The sequence below is a fragment of the Oreochromis aureus genome, linkage group 20, assembly GCF_013358895.1.
Source record: "Oreochromis aureus strain Israel breed Guangdong linkage group 20, ZZ_aureus, whole genome shotgun sequence".
Taxonomy (NCBI): Eukaryota; Metazoa; Chordata; class Actinopteri; order Cichliformes; family Cichlidae; genus Oreochromis; species Oreochromis aureus.
Genome location: NC_052961.1, coordinates 20,111,004 through 20,127,216, shown reverse-complemented (window position 1 = coordinate 20,127,216; position 16,213 = coordinate 20,111,004). Strand labels below are relative to the sequence as shown.

Here is a 16,213-nt window from a genome sequence, read left to right as displayed (position 1 = left end):
TGGCGTGCTGCCCTGTGGATATACAAGGAATGTCAGCTTGTGAAAATGTTCTAGAGTCTTCTTATTTGTATATGGCCATGACTGTGAGGCCGTGTGTGCTTATTGCCCATGTATTACTTCGAAATGTGTGTGCGCGTTGCCGCACGCTCTCCCGGAGAGGCCACTTTGTTTTAACGCATGCCTGGGCTGATTCAGGCGCAGTTCTGCTTCTCTGCTCTCCCGGCAGGCATGTTTTTCAAGCAGATAACTTTAATGATTATGGGGAGTCATGCAGTCTGAGGTGTGGGAGCTCAAAGTGTGCGTGTACCTGTGAGCTAAAGGTTTTCAACCAGTCACTCAAGTTTTTTAGAACAGCCATCAAAGAGATAACTTTTTCACTTTGTCAAGGTTTTTATTTTTATTTATTTTTTTGTTAAATAACATTAAAATGTATCTCTATTTTAAGGGTTATATTTTGCGCTTCTGAAGCTAGTTAAAAATGAACAATTACTCGACTTGAGCCTCATGTAACAGACAAGTACTGTCTTGATCAGGTTGCAGGTGGTAGCAGCTCCCGTAAATGATATTTGGGTAGGATATCTTAACACCAACATTCCCCCCCTCAACTACAACTCTACCGATTGAGACTAAACTTTAGGGTAGTTATTGGAGTGTGTGTGTATTTGAATTTTGGTGGAAGCGATATCACATGGAACATAACTTCTGTTGTGCAGTAACATAAACTTGGCCTTTGCGTAAAGACTAATATCAGTGTTAACTGCTTACACAGATCTTTTTTTTTTTTACAGAAACGGTGATAATGAACTGTAGCTCTAACGTTCAAAATCTGTGTTTCTCATTGCATCTAATGATTTGTCAAATCTTTCCACTTCACACCTGCTGAAAAAGCTGACCCAAGGCTTCTGCTTATTAAGTTATCACTCAGATAGGCATCTTTCATTATTTCTGTCTGAACACTGAGATTTTCCCGTGCCTAACATTCTGCTCCATTTGCATGATGATGTGGCTACTGAGTGATTTGACATTTCTAGCTTTCTTCTTCTGAAAAGGGTAATGTCATTGTAATGACCTTTACAATTCTGGCACTGGTTGATGTCGACCTCCAATCAGCAAATTTCCTGATTAAGCTCCCTGATATTAATCTGCAACGTTGTGATAACATATCTCAATTGGAAATGTGTGTCGTTATAAAAATGCAGTTAAAGAAAGAAATGTGTTTTTGAGTATGCCTGCGAGAACCGCATGCTCCAGCAATTGTGTCTGCATGGCTACTGGTGTTTTTCTCTTTCCACTGTTTTCTGTGACCTTGAGCAAACAACCTTTACCAGTGCGGCTCTGTCCCTGATGCTGTACACAATTCTTTTGTAATTAGCTTTGTCGGCATTCTGGAGGCCTGACAGAGGCTTTTGGCTGCTGTAATAGTAATGACAATTCTGAAGTTGATCATTGCAATGGCAGTGTGCTTATATACAAAGCTGCAGGCAGCCAGCATAGCTGTCTGTCTGCTGTCTGTCTGTCTGGCATGGGCTCTGCACCGAGGTATTGGTATGAGACTCCTGCTGGTCAGTACATGCGTGTGTGCGCATGTGTATGTGCGTGCGTGTGTGTGTGTGTGTGCATGTCTGTGCATGCGTGTGTTTGTAGATAAAAAAGAGAGAGAAACAGCAAGAGAAGAATGGCGAGTTAATAACGAACATGATCACTGGGCTCCTGTTAGTGTAGAGCTTCTCAGTTGACTGTGGCGTCATGGTGATCAGCCGCCATGATGTCTAGCACAAACCATCTACGCCTGGAGTGAGCTCCTGGTGTGGAGTCCACATTTAGACAGGAACTGTCTGTATTGCCCTCTTACTGTCACCAGATATTGCATGGTGACTGTCTGACAAGCATTCCTGGTAAAATCGACTTTGTTAGCATCATTGCAAAGTTTTTGGGGGAGGACCTGTCATGTCATGAGCAGTTCATGTTTAAACGTTGCTTCACGTCTCATCTGTCTTGTCTGTTTGAGTCAGATCTGACCTCCCGAGCTCAGGGCCATGCAGCCGATCTGTCTCTTTGTTTTTGTGTTTGAGCGTCCACTCCTACCTCATCTGTCTCCATAAAGTTTATCTTTCTGTTGCCCTGTCTGCATAGCTATTGCTCATTCCATTCACCGAGCTCTGCAACCCCCGTCTTTTAATTGACTGCACAACTCACCTGGTTCCAGAGGTCAAGTCAAAGACATCATAAAAAATTGTGTTTGAGCAGATCAGCAGTGCCCCCTCATCCCCATTTTCTCCATGACTGCGCTGCTCTCTTTGTTTATGTCAAAATGACATAGTAATTATAACTCATTAATGAGCCAGATATTTGGTATTCATGCCCCAGTTTTTTTCCTCTATGCTTCTTTGCATATCCATGATATAAGGGGAATACTTGAGAGCCGCTGGAACTGCAGGAATTCCGCAACCCCATTTTCTACCTTTCTGCAAAGTGGACCTCTGGTTTCACCAGTTTGTTTTGTAGAATATCATGATGCCTTTCAGCAGGAAGAGGTAAGACTATGGCATTGTGCTGTGTGATCTGTGTGATGAGTAGCTCAGTGTGCTTGACCCACTTCACCTTTATAGCTGCTCTGCGTACCAAGGCACAGAATAAAAAAGACTTATTCCCATGACAGTAATTACAATATGCCACAAAGGTCAGGGCTGACCTAGCATGTAAGATAAATGTGGCACTCATTTGTAGGAGACTGTATAATGTGTGTGCGAGGGATATTAGGTGGATATATGTGTGAGCAGGAGCAAGTGGGAGGCTTGCCACTTCTTTCTTTAAGTCTAGCTCACCCCTGGTTTGTGGAGATCCCTCTTCCATCAAAAAGCTGCTAGGTCTCTTCCCCTCCCTGCCTGGCTTTTCTCTGTTGCTCCATTTGTTTATGCTGGAGTGACTGTGTGTCAGCAGGTTGTCAATACTGTCTGTAAGAGACTCTAATGAATAGGCCTGTTATTGGACTGGTGGGATGGAAACCCATTGTGTTTGTTTTTGTGTGCACGTGTGTGTGTGTGTGTGGCACACTGCAGAGCCGCAAAAGGTAAAGGTGTGTGATTTTCTGACTCCCATGTTTCCACTGGTCTCACTGCAGCGCCCTGTATTATAGGTTTCCTTTTTAGTAAAAATTAGAATGATCCTGGAGTAAACATGGTATTTTTTGTACGTTATAGTCATACAGTTTTAAAACAATTGAAAATAAAACTGATTTGTGCCGTTTATGCAGCACCCACTAGGGCCCACGGCACCTGCCACCACCACTAAAAAAACCTGGCGCTTTGCTGCTGCGCTGTGAAGCACAGAAATGCACCTGTGCGTGATTATGGTGTCACATTAGTGCATTCACCAAGGCAAGCTGGCTGACTACTTACTGGGAATCCTGGGGCTACAAGACACCTGGGAGTTGAAGCCTGGAAAATGTTCTGTATGCTTCAACAGTCTGTCTGATCACAAAGTGGAAAGAGGCACAGATGATTCTTCACACTGCAGCTCTCTAGTGTTTTCAAAGAGACAGTGTTGCCTTTATCATGTAGAGGTGTAATATTTTTTGTCATCTATTTTTTCTGAAGTCTTTGCTTAATTATGCTCTTTTTTTCATGACAAAGCTTACTAATAACTTTATTGCAGATTGTCTTTTATTTCATTTATGTCCGTAAACTGTGACTTTCTTTTCTGTAGGATTTCCTGTGTGCAACACTAAATCGTTAATAAGTTTATCCACATTCCCTATGTGTGGTTGCTTAGCATTGCACAGGTGTTCTCTTTTGCCCATACTGGTATTGAATTACCTTGTGTCATACAGCTGCTTTGATGAAAGACTGGAGATCAAAAGCTTTGCTTCCTGTTTAACACTGAACTGCCACTGGTTAAATATTTAAGCAATCAGTGTTTTTACATTACATGAAAATATAAAAATTCACATTTTCAGCTCTCTCTTTTAAGATACATAGATATATATTTATATATAAGGGTTAGTGAATCATAACTGAGTTATAAGTTCAAAACAACTCCTGTGAAAATGCTGAGCACTTACATGGCACTCTGTTATGCAATGGTTTATTTTATTCTTCTCTAACATAATTTGAAATACTTGGACTATTAGGACAGTGCAGTGACATAAATCTATAATAAGACCATTTTTATATTCACTGCTTGTTGAATTTTTGATTTAATTGCACATGAATTCTGCAAATTAAATTGAAGAGATCTGAGTATGGACCGGAGACATTCAGTGTATACTGTTATTATCTGATTCAGCAGTTTGTATGTCATATATGAAATTGTGAAAAAATTCCTATACTCAAATGTTCATTTGATCTCTTATTCCTTTTGTTTTCTCTTTACTGATCACGCTCATGTATAGAAAGAATCAAGCATTTATGATGATGTGATGATCTGATAATTCACTTGCAGTGTTGTAAGGTTCAAATGGCAGCCAAGCGTAAGAAGGTTGAGCAAAGCTAACGTTTGGCTGCGATAGATGTTGCATTAATCATGCCTGTTCTATTTCTGTGTGCTCAAACGAGAAGAGAGTAGAAGTGGAGGGGGAAGAGAAAGAGGAAAGCAGATAGATAAAATGGAGTGAAAAGTGTCCTCATGAAAGAGAATTAGCTCTTTCCAGCTCTGGGGGGGAAGAGGAAATTCCTCTGAGTGCTGTTGAGATAGGGTTTCACACAAAGACAGAAGAGAAATCAATTGAGTTGCAGCAAGGTCATTTCATAGGAGCATGGCTAGCAAGGAGGAAGCTAAAGGGTAGAAGGAGGATCTCCATGGAGCAAGCACAGAATGAGAAGCGGGATTGAGTGAGTAGTGTAGGAGGACTGGGACCTAAGGGATAAAGAAGGAAATGAGCAAACAGTGAGATGAGGAAGACTGGATGTGGGGTGGAGTGACAATTCTTTGGTTACAGCTAGGCTAAAGGGTGAAATCCATGCTTTCTTGTGACAGCAAACATGGAGCACTTCTGTCTCTGTATCATCTGACTCATACCGAGAGGAAATATGAGCAGTATATCTAACATACTGCCGTCCTAAAGCTCTGCCTGAACTTCATTTATAACCACAAGTACATGTCCTCACTATGGTACCTCAGTCATCCAAACGAATCTTACTTTGCACTACTACTTTACTACTGGGCACACAGACTGAATGAATGCTACCAGCGTTTGGTTCCAAGAAGCCTTAAGCTAGCTTTTAATCCTTAATGTTACATGAACAGCTCAAAATAGCTTAAATCTCCACCCCTAACGCCTTCCCTCTGCCAACTAAATCTCTTCCAGCATGTTTAAATGTATGTATGATGCTTGATGATGAGTAGCAGAAAAGGCTGGATGACAAAAAGGCGTCAGTAGGTTGAGCTCCGACCTGCCCTCTGTGGAGTCTTGCCCATTGACAGCTAGTGTAGCTAGAGCTATCAGAAGGGTTTAGCGCAGTCTTGGATGAGTGCCGGGGAAGCCTCACTAGCAGGTAGTTATGGAAACCGCATGGCGTAGGTCTTAACACAGGCGTCTGGTATGCACACCTGTCTTTGAACAAGTTCTCCCCTGAACATGCGGCCCTACCCCTAAGTAGGAAAGCTGGAGGGATGATGAGGGACTCTGCCGGGACCTGCACCACAGCTCCCTGCCCCTGCCTTGGGGGTGCACAGGGAAGGTAAAGAGAGGTGTGGATTAGAAGGCTGTAAGGGACACAGGGGTGAAGAGGTACCTGAGGTCATTCATGTGTGTTTTTATCTGCTGGAGTCGTGTATCTCATAGAAAAAAAACACCTTTTTGCATTTATGCATGTAAAGATTTTCCACTGGGCAGCTTTGCCTAATGCAACAGCAGCACACACTGTTGTGGGATGCACAGATGGAGGAATGGTTGCTTATATATTTAACATAACCTTCAGCTAACATGCAGTGGCAGTAAATGTAGTTCAAAAGAGCACTGATAAAATGTAACAAATGGAACCGAAGAGGAAGGATGGAAACAAACATTTCCATAAAATTAGCATAGTCAGGATTGGTGCACTTGTCCCAGAGAGACAGGAATTACCGCATGAACATAAGCGACTTCACATTGCATTTTTCAAATCTGAATAATGGTGGTTAATGTTTGGGCTTGTAGTGGTTTTGCTTATTAACTGTAGCATGAGACGTTTGACAGTACAGCAAAGCAAAACATTTGCCAGCCCATACGCTATAAAAGCAACATTTCTGCCTCCAGCCTAAATTTTCTCATTTTCACCTGCAATGGTTTGTGTAAATGCGAGGTTTTATTTACAGTAGCAAAAAAGATGGCTTTTGTGTTCGTTCTAGGCCAATAATCACCAGGCAGCCACTGCCACAAATCTTCATTAGAAGATTAGCCTGCAGAGAGACAGCTTTTGTGTATTCTTTATTTACTTTGGGGGGTTTTGCTGTTATTAGTGGTGCTGCATACACCAACATCAGCCTTGGTTTCAGACTGCTGCCAGTTAAAATTTGTGAATATGCGCAAAGTTCACCTGAGACTCGCAGTCTTCAAAACACATGCACGACATGCACACCAACAGTCTGTCCTTGTGGTGTTTTATTTTTCAAATCTTTACCCTCCTCTGTCTGTCTTCATCTTTCCCATGCATATGCTCAAAACAATACATATATAATGCTGTCAGCTTGCTCCCTTAAGGTGCATCAGCTGCCCAGTAGGTACTCATACTCAAGACAGAACAAATTAAGGTCACAGCAGGGAGAGGACAATGCCATGTGTGTCTGTGTGTGGGTATATATATATATATATATATATATATTTTTTTTTTTTTTTGTCTTTTCCGACCTCCAAACAGTAGCATGACTCCAGAGAGTGGTGTTGTCAAATGGCTCCTGTCCCACTCAGAGGACACTGACCCTCACTGCACCATTTTGCAGGATAAAAGGTGCCATCCCCCACATTTGACTTGAAACTAGGAAACAGAGTGACGACTGAAGACCGTGGTATTAAATTTCCCTTTTGTGCCTGCGATTGTTGTTTCTCATCCTCAGCTATTAGTTTCATTGTACCTCTACTAAGAAAACCTATTGTGTTTAATGTTTAAATTTAATAACACTTTCAAAGTGGTGCCAGTTTCAGCAGCACCGGCTAAAAACAGAAAAATAACACCTTTTCTTGAAATTGCTTTTTCTTTTTTCTAAATTCACACACCATACTAGATAAAAGAAAAAGGTAAGAAAGAAGTAAAAGAAGGACAAGCTGGAAACTGAAGCGTCTTCTATCATCTGCAATCGGTTTTATTCTCCTTCACTAAAAAAAAAATAGTCATATTGTCCATATATGTCTGGGTCCTAACTACCACATTGTGGACCTCGACCCTTAGCTGCTAACTGGTTAGTTTAAGTCTTTTCACATCACACAGCTGAACGCTAAAATTATGACACTTTAAAACCTAATTTCTCTCTAAAAAAAACAAAAGAAAACTCTTTTGATTCCACTGTTTTATCCTTTATCCACTGGCAGTTTTTCACCCGGCCCTAAGCATGAAATACTTGACCCATTTCACTAGAAACCAAAGATGACTATTGATTTTAATCATTTTAGACCAGCCTTGTATTCTTCAGAGCGCTGAAACAGGGCTGGTCAAAGTAACTAATGACCTTAACAACAGCCAACTGTTCACTGCTAATTTTCCTCAACTTTTGCCCAGTTTTCAGTCAGTCTGAATCAAGCAGAGTTATTGGACAGACTCTTTTTTGGCAAATGGGACTCATTTGTTAATGATAAATGTTTTTTTCTTCACCTATGCTGTCCACGTGATATGTTCCAAAAGCCTCTATCCATAGCCATTTCCCCCCTCTGTTTATATGCTTCCACTGGAGCATATTATTAGAAAGCACAGTATTGATTTTTCTTTTCTATTTGTATGTACTGCATCTTCTACTGTAGCTTCCATTTAAAATGACTATACAAAGCAACCAAAAACAACCAAATCTGTCATCTTGTCTCTTTGATTACTGCCATTCTGCACACTAGCTGGACTATTCAGCTTTATTGCTCCATTGTTATGTTGATCTTCATGCTGATCTTCATAAGGTCTTAGTTGCTTTTTTTTAAAAATTGTCACATCTTGATTATTGCAACTCATTATATTGGATTGTAAGATTTTGATATTGTTGATCATTATAAAGCACTTTGCTGCAGCTTTACAACCATGTGTGAAGCCTTAACTCCTCAGACAGGGTTCTTATTTCTATCCATACCTTTTTTCTGTTTGCTTCTTCTCTTATTAATATTCTTATTAATGTATTAAGTAGCTTCTATTCTTTTATGTAATGGTGGGTTTAATGCAAAATCATTGTTATTCCTACAGTATTTGTATATATAGTTGTATATTTATTTAATTCTTTCCCACCACTGAATGGACTAATGGATGAATGTATGAAGTGATAGATTTCTTGTGGTTTTAATCTATTTATTTTGCTCCTTTCTATCCACCTACCAACTCTTGACATGAGGTTGCTGGGTTATCACACTGGCTTTTCCTGGTGGGTCCACAAGTTCCAGAGGGCTTGTCTCTGCCAACCAAAGCCTCAGACCTCCCCTCAAGGGCAGTATCGTATTCTGCCTGACTGTGCGTGCCTGTGTAATCCATAGCTGCAGGGAGAGTGACCTTCACAGCAGGCAGCCTCACAGTAGGCTGCGTCGCATGGGCTCAGGAAAGAGGACAGGCTGGACAAAAAGGGTGCTGAGGGCAGGACACAGCAGTTCTTAGATAATTAGCCTTTCATATTACATTTTTCTACATGTTGGTTCTTCTTTTCCTAAAGGAGCAGATATATATTTTAGAACATTAAATTTCAGGGGGATATGTTTTGGTGTTTCCTTTAAATACATTTCCTTTAATGGCTCTAAATTACAGTGAGTGTCACTTGCTTTCGGTCCTTTAAAAAGTCTTTTGTATCATTCACTTTGTGCCACAGATATTAGATCCCATGGGTTTAAATAGTGAAATGCTCAATCTTGAACATTATGAGGAAATGAATTCATCACCACCTAGTCTGTCTTAAAGCAGCTTTCTGCAGTTTGCGCTGTCTCTAGGACAAAATGCTATTTATGATGTAAAATTTGCTGTCGGCGTCCAGTGCACCCTCCTGAAGTAAAGGTGAAGCCACAGCCGGGAAAAAGTTATTGACAGTTATGGGAGGAGATGACGCAGCCAAATAAGTCTCTGCTCATGAATGATGCATGTCCTCACTGGCCCTGACGGAGAAAGAGAGTGAAGCTGGATGACAGCTGGGGTGCTGTGTGTGCATGGTGCAGAACAAGGTGAGACTCTTTACTGTACAGCCCAGCGCCCTCCCTTCCTGTCTGTTCCCTCTTTCCTTCCTTTAGTTTCTCTTATCCAACTACACACAAATATACACAAAATCAGGAGGCGGAGCTGTTACTCTCCACAGTCTTCGGTGTTCCTGTATAACCAAGCAGTGACCTTTACGATGCTCTGATTTCCTGCGTTCTCCTACCCCTTGCTCTGTCACTCTTAGAGACCCGCTCTCTTTTGGAGTGTCCCTCTCACGGAGCCCCTCTTGTTCATCAGAAACAATCATTGTGTTTTTCTTCTCACTGCCCTGCTCTGCCGCAGTCTGAGCCTCCAATAGCAGGATGGAGAGAGATGAGAGTAAAGGGGGTGGGTGTGGGAGGTATGCAGCATGCAGGGTACAAACGGGAAAGTCTACATAATGGTTTGTTGTCGTCATCACTGTAGCGTCACAGCTGTCTATCCTTTTAGCAGCAGCTAGAACACAAACGCACTCTGCATCATCGGCGTGCCATGGAAACTCAGTATAAGAACAGAACCAGACATGAGAAAATGACACCTCTGATTTAAGAACTGTGTAAAGCTGTGGTCAAACCTTTAGAAACTGCAATAGCAGCCTTTGATAAACACATGACATTTGGTCACAGTGCAGATTTTCAACAGAGCACGTTTGCATAAAATGGGGAATCAAATCGAACTGAAGAGAGTTGTGTTATTTGGTTGTGTTGTAAACCATTGTGTCATCTGGTTCTCTTGGTCCTCTTCTTTAGACAAATGCACCTGCATACATATGTCAGCATTGACCTTAGGGGTTGCATCAATTGTCACAGAATCTGAAAATCTGACGTGTCCTGTTTGCTATGTTTGAGACAGTTGAGAAAGGGTATTACTTGGAGGATAATTGCTGGTGACAAACTACCTCTTCAGACATGGCTACATTGACTTGGATAGAGTATTTGTGCAAGGGAACCTAACAGTGATAGATCTAAACACTTTACGAACGGACCCAGCGAGCATCTGAATAAAACATTGTGCATGGGAACCACATCACTGGGGAAAGCCATTAATTCTCAGATTAGTAGCAAGTGGCTAATGTAGTCCATCACTGTGTAAAGCCGCGTAGCCCTGCACCACCCAAACAAACACATCAATCTGACTAACAGTGTGTGTCAACATGCTCCTTGATTACCATGCTAATCCCAGAGCAACCCACAGGAGCCCAAAGGAGATCATTAAAATCTGACATGCACACTTGAATATAGCTTCAACTCAAATTTCATTTTTTACACACACACACACACACACACACACACACACACACACACACACACACACACACACACACACACACACACACACACACACACACACACACACACGCACACACACACACACGTTCTCTAATATTCGAAGTTTACAGGCCATAGGTAAAGTGGTGTTCTTGACAATGAGTTCGATTTAAATGAGTGCTCCTGTTGTGCGTTGCTATTGCACAGATTCCTCCGTACGCATAAACAAATGATGCATCTCAACAGTTGATATTCAGGCACAGATTTTATAGCACTTCAGCGGTAATGTCATGTAAATGTGTTGTGAGTGTCAGAGATTTCGTGTTGTGTTAGTGGAGCAGAGTATGCCTGGAGGGTGCAGCAGGATGAGGGTGTGCGTATGTGTGTGCACGATTGAGTGTCTCTGTTGAGTGCCTAGTCTTTAGGTTTTCAGTGTTTTAGGCTCGAGTTAAGATCATTTGGAAAATGTAAAGTTTTAGGATAATAAATAGCTGAAATGTTGGTTTCATGTATAATAAGAAAAAGGGAGGCACGTATAGTGCAGGGTAGGTATTTGACCTGGTTCAAAATACTATTTAATATCAAACCACAGTGTTCCTGTGAAATAATGTTGCAACTTAGCTTTCCTACCTGATAAAAAAACACGTTCTGTCAAGAGCAATGTGTTTTTATTGGAGGAATGCAGACCCTGTCTGCACTCTGTATTCCCTGTCTCCTAAAAAGTTTTCATATAACTAAAGAAACTAAAGTTCTCAATTAACTTGGAAGAAACACTATTTTTATCTAGACCTACATTTGTAATCAACACATCCTTTCCATTTATGGTCTTGTTTTCCTGCTGCTGCTGCTCCTTTTTAGATAACTAAACATACATCAAATGGAGCTGCATTCTTGTCTCACATAACTCAGAAAATGGAGGAAAAGCTTCAAATGTGACTAGCTTTATAAATAGCTCTATTTTATTTTGAGCCATGATCTTTTACTAAGCTCACCTAACTAGTTTCCGTGCCTAAGTCTAACTGAAGAGTCTGTGAAAATAAAACTTGAAAGTATTTATGAGGACCCAAAAGAATTGGTGAAATAGATACTGATGTTATCTATAGTAAATATACTATAATCGCAATGGGATGTGATGAGGAAAGCAATGTTGCAATGTTGTGCATTTTTGTGTTGTGCATCCTCCTTTGCTTGCTTGACATCTTTCATTGTCACCTGGCTTCCTTAGGATTGGAAATATGCTGCCACTGCACATGGTAATCTCACACATACACACACATGCACACTCACTCACCATGGTACCATTGGGCTGTCTTCCAACGTTAATACACAGGGCTGACGATGCTGTGGGACTGCGTGCACGTCACACTGTCACAGCATAGCAAAGGAATAGAGAGCGAGGGAGAAATGGAAGGAGGAGGATTAATTTTGGATGCATGGCATGTGGAGTTAAGATAACCATCTTTTTCTGCGGCTCTTCTCCAACACATGGTTTGTTCAATTACCATTTACTGCAGAGACAGAGAAGGGCAGATAGAAAGAGATGGAGAGAGGAGAACAGTGAAAGGGAATAGCGGGAGCCGTGGAGGAGGTGGAGGGGAGGCGCTCAGTGATGCAGGGGATGAGGAAGTAGACGTGAAAGAGTTGGAGAGAAGGGAGTGAGTGCAAAAATAGAGGAAGACGAGGAAAAAAATAAAAACCATTCTGTAAAGGGGTAAGGAGAGAGCATAGGACACGGAGAGGGACGTGTGGTGTGCACAAACGCGTCAGAGAGAGTGTCACGTCCTTACCTGACACCACTCTACCAGCGGTAAACATAACATTTCTGCATCGTGGTTTGATTGTGTAACAGCTTCGTAAAAGCAGGGCTTCTGTTATGAAACGCTGCCACTGTTTTTGCTTTGATAAGTGTCAAAAGCTGCGAGTGTAGCTTAAAAAAAATTACTTATTCAAACAGACTATTCCCACTGCTCTGCATGGGGTACCAACTGTACCAAATTGAGATATTCTGAGATGGAGCTCGATCCACCAGCCCCTCTCATCTCCCCCTTCTTTCCAGCATCCCCACTTTTAAATCCTAATCCCTCCCTCCTTATCTTTCTTCAACCCTCCCCCACAACTATTCCCCCCCCCTCTCTCTTTCTCTCTGTCTCTGTGGCTTTCTCTGGGTCCAGTATATGGAGCAATTACAGAGATGATATCCACTGTCAGTCAGCGGCTCACAGATGAAGCTGGGCCTCTTTAACATGCTAATGGAACGCCAGATTCAATCAGGGCTTTGTGTGGCAGAGGGGAGGGCAGAGCCGCTCATTAAAAAATAAATCATAATAACAAAGAGGCCCAGGCAGCAAAGGCAAGCAGCACCTACACTGCAGCATCGGACTTGGTTTTCCTCTCTGCTTTCTCAGAACCCTCTCCTTGACTACTGTCCCTCTCTTTATGAGATTATGTCAAATCAGCACTTTGTCCTATCAGGCTTTGTTAATCTTTCTCCCACTCTTGTCACTGTGTTGGATATGTAAATTTTGGAAAATTTTACATGAAGCCAGTGGAGCCAACATCTCTTCCTCCCATTTTCAGTCTTTGTGATAAGATGAGCAAAACTGGAGCTTCTCCATATGAAAAAGAAACTGAAAGAAGAAAAAAGTAGTTTATTATTTATTTGTATTTTATCTCTGAACATCTCTTTGGCTATATACCACAGTTAGCTCAGGAACATGGCTCCTTTTGTCATTTTGCACATACAACATTAACTCCGGTTTCTTTTTTAGTTAAACCTTTTGGATGAGTTGGACTCCCATTTGCCTTCAGAACTGCCTAAATTCTTTGTGGCTTAGATGCTGGAAACATTTCCCACAGATTTTGGTCCATATCAACACGATAGCATCGCACAGTTACTGCAGATTTGTAGACTGCACATCCATGATTTGAATTATCCACACACATTTTAAAGGTGCTCCACTGGTTTGAAATCTGATGACTGTGGAGGCCATTTGTGTACAGCCAACTCATTGTCATGTCCGCAAAATCAGTTTGAGATGATTTAAGCTTTGTGACATGATGTGTTATCCTGCTGGAAGCAGCTGTCAGAAGACGGGTACACTGTGATCATGAAGGAATAGACATGGTCAGCAACAATACTTAAGGTAAGCTGTGGCATTTAAATGATGCTCAGTTGGCTGACGGGCCCAAAATGTGCCAAGAAACATCATTACACCACTACTAGCAGCCTGAACCACTGATACATGATGGATGTATCCATGGTTTATGTTGTTTATACCAACATTTGTTATCACAGTAGACAAAGCAACATTTCATCTAATGTGCTGTTTTAATTTTAGTGAGCCTGTGCAGACTGTGCCTAAATGGACAGAGTTAGTGTCATGTGATTTCCTGATTAGAGTAAATATATGCATCAATGAGCAGTTGAACAGGTGTACCTAATGATGTGGCTAGTGAATTGATTATTGATAAGCATGAGCTTAAAATAAATAACTTGAAAAAAGAAAGAGGGGCCACATGTATAAGTCATACAGGACATGCAAGCCTTACATGAAACCTAAGTATTTACTATTAGACAGCATGATAAATGATTTTTATTTCTATTCCTTTTGCATATCGATAAAGACATTTATTGACCTTTTTGGATAGATCTCTCCTAAAAAGCAAAAAGGTGTACTTTCCTGCTTGATAAATTGATGTGTATGTTGGCAAAAATATAATTCTACCAAACTGAAGGTAAAACCTCTTAAGCACCTTACAAAGTCAAAGAGGATATTGTACAACTGATGAGCAAATTGATTTAGATGCATAAGCATTGGCAGGTTACCCTTTAGTATCTTATGGCTCTCCAGTTGGAAGCCGGTGTTGCTCATCTCCAGGTGTCCCTGCTACCCTGTTGTAGATTATGATTGAACACAGCTACAGTAAGGTGTCGTCAAATGTCAGCATGAATGTTTGCTTCACAAGTCTTTTGCTTCACAGGGATGAAGCTCTGATGTAATTCAGCTGTCACATTTAACAAGCATATTGCACCACATTCAGTGTCTGATATCCTCATTACTCTCATTACCATACTGCTTTGGATTGCTTCTCAAAAGCCAAGCGCTCCTTTTATCCATAATGCGCTTTGTTTAAGATCTCTCCATGGAGGTGTGATTCATGGATGCTCAGTTCCTCTTTATTCATCATGCATCAACACTAAAAAAAGAGAGGCAAGTTTGTGTGTGTGAGAGTGTGTGTGACTGTGTGCCTTTTGTGCTTCACATTTCTATAGACCAAAGATTTATTATAGCCAAGATCAACCTGAGCTCACTGAATAATGCATCACCTGCTATCATGGAAAAATATGCTGAATATGTCTCAGCTGAGCTTAAAGGTGTGGAAGTGGGAATGAAAAGTGTAAAGCTCGCTCTCGACTTAGCTTGTAAGTACGAGACAACCAAAGGAAAGTGTTCCTCTCAGCTTTGACAAACGAGTTTGGGTCTGGTTCACAGAGGTTTCCCTTTTTCATAAACGGAGCACCGCCATGGGAATTAGCATCCATGCGGGGAGTTTTTGTGTGGCCAAATTTATATTAAAAATCTCTTCAAGAACTTTTTCAGCTCAGCATTTTGAATTTGAGAATTTCAATTTTATGCCTAAAATTCCTTTGTGGCTTGCCTTCCATATCTGACTGTAGTTCTCATAAAAAAATGAGGTGATGAGTTCTGATTTAAACGAAATTGTCATTTCTCGACCCCAATGACAAATGACATTACAGCAGAGACCCCAGAGCACTTAAAGAGATTGAGCCGTGGTAGGATTGCTCAGAACTGGACAGAGAGGCGCGTGTTAGAGGACATGCTCGTTAGTTATCATATTCATAGAAATGGCACTGCAGGCCTGAAATGAAAGCAGCACTTGTCAACCTCATAAAGTATCCTCCCCCACTCTATTAGGCTGATAGCATATTGCCCTCCATCCTCCTTGGGGAATGGAAGTCAGTGAAATAGAGTGGCAAACACAAGCAGGGGCACATTATGGTTGCTGCTCCTCAAACACTGCAGCTATATAGTGTTTAACTCCCAGCCTCCTCCTTCCTCCAAGTCATCATGCCTCCCTCCTTTCTCTTCCTTTGGGGTGGGGGTCTAATCTCAGAGAGAATCTCATGCCTTTGTCGATCTCCTCCGAAGTGCATTTGGGTTGATCCACCTGTTTATTGTTGAGTGATAGAATTCCATACCTGAGGGCACTAGTCTCTGAGCGGTGCATGGGAATGAAGTCACAGGCTATTGTTCCACCTGGGTGTGTGACTTGAGCCCTGAACAAGGGAATAAAGGGAGGAGATGGGGTGGGGGCAGTGGGTGGGGGCTGGGTGGCATGGAATAAATGGGAAAATGGGAGCAAGGAGGAAAACAACAAACAGCCAAGGACAGGTAGAGAGAAGGGAGATAGAGGAGGTACATGCTCCAGTGTGCTTCCTTCCCAGAAGAAGAACGTCATCTTGTCATCCTGCCTTCTGTCCCTCCTCTCCCTTTCTGCATAGGTGTAAGCGGCTGTTAATACAGTAAATCAGTCTTTTTCAACAGACACAACAAAGCAATGCCCCCTCTCCCCCTCATCATCCAGCATTCCAACAGTCCA

At 41.7% G+C, this 16,213-nt stretch overlaps 1 protein-coding gene across 1 annotated transcript in view; it reads left to right on the top strand.

The window, feature by feature from the left end:
* Positions 1 to 16,213, top strand: part of znf385a (zinc finger protein 385A) — a 52,313-nt gene that overhangs the window by 1,050 nt on the left and 35,050 nt on the right. The gene's annotated exons all lie outside the window — the stretch shown is intronic.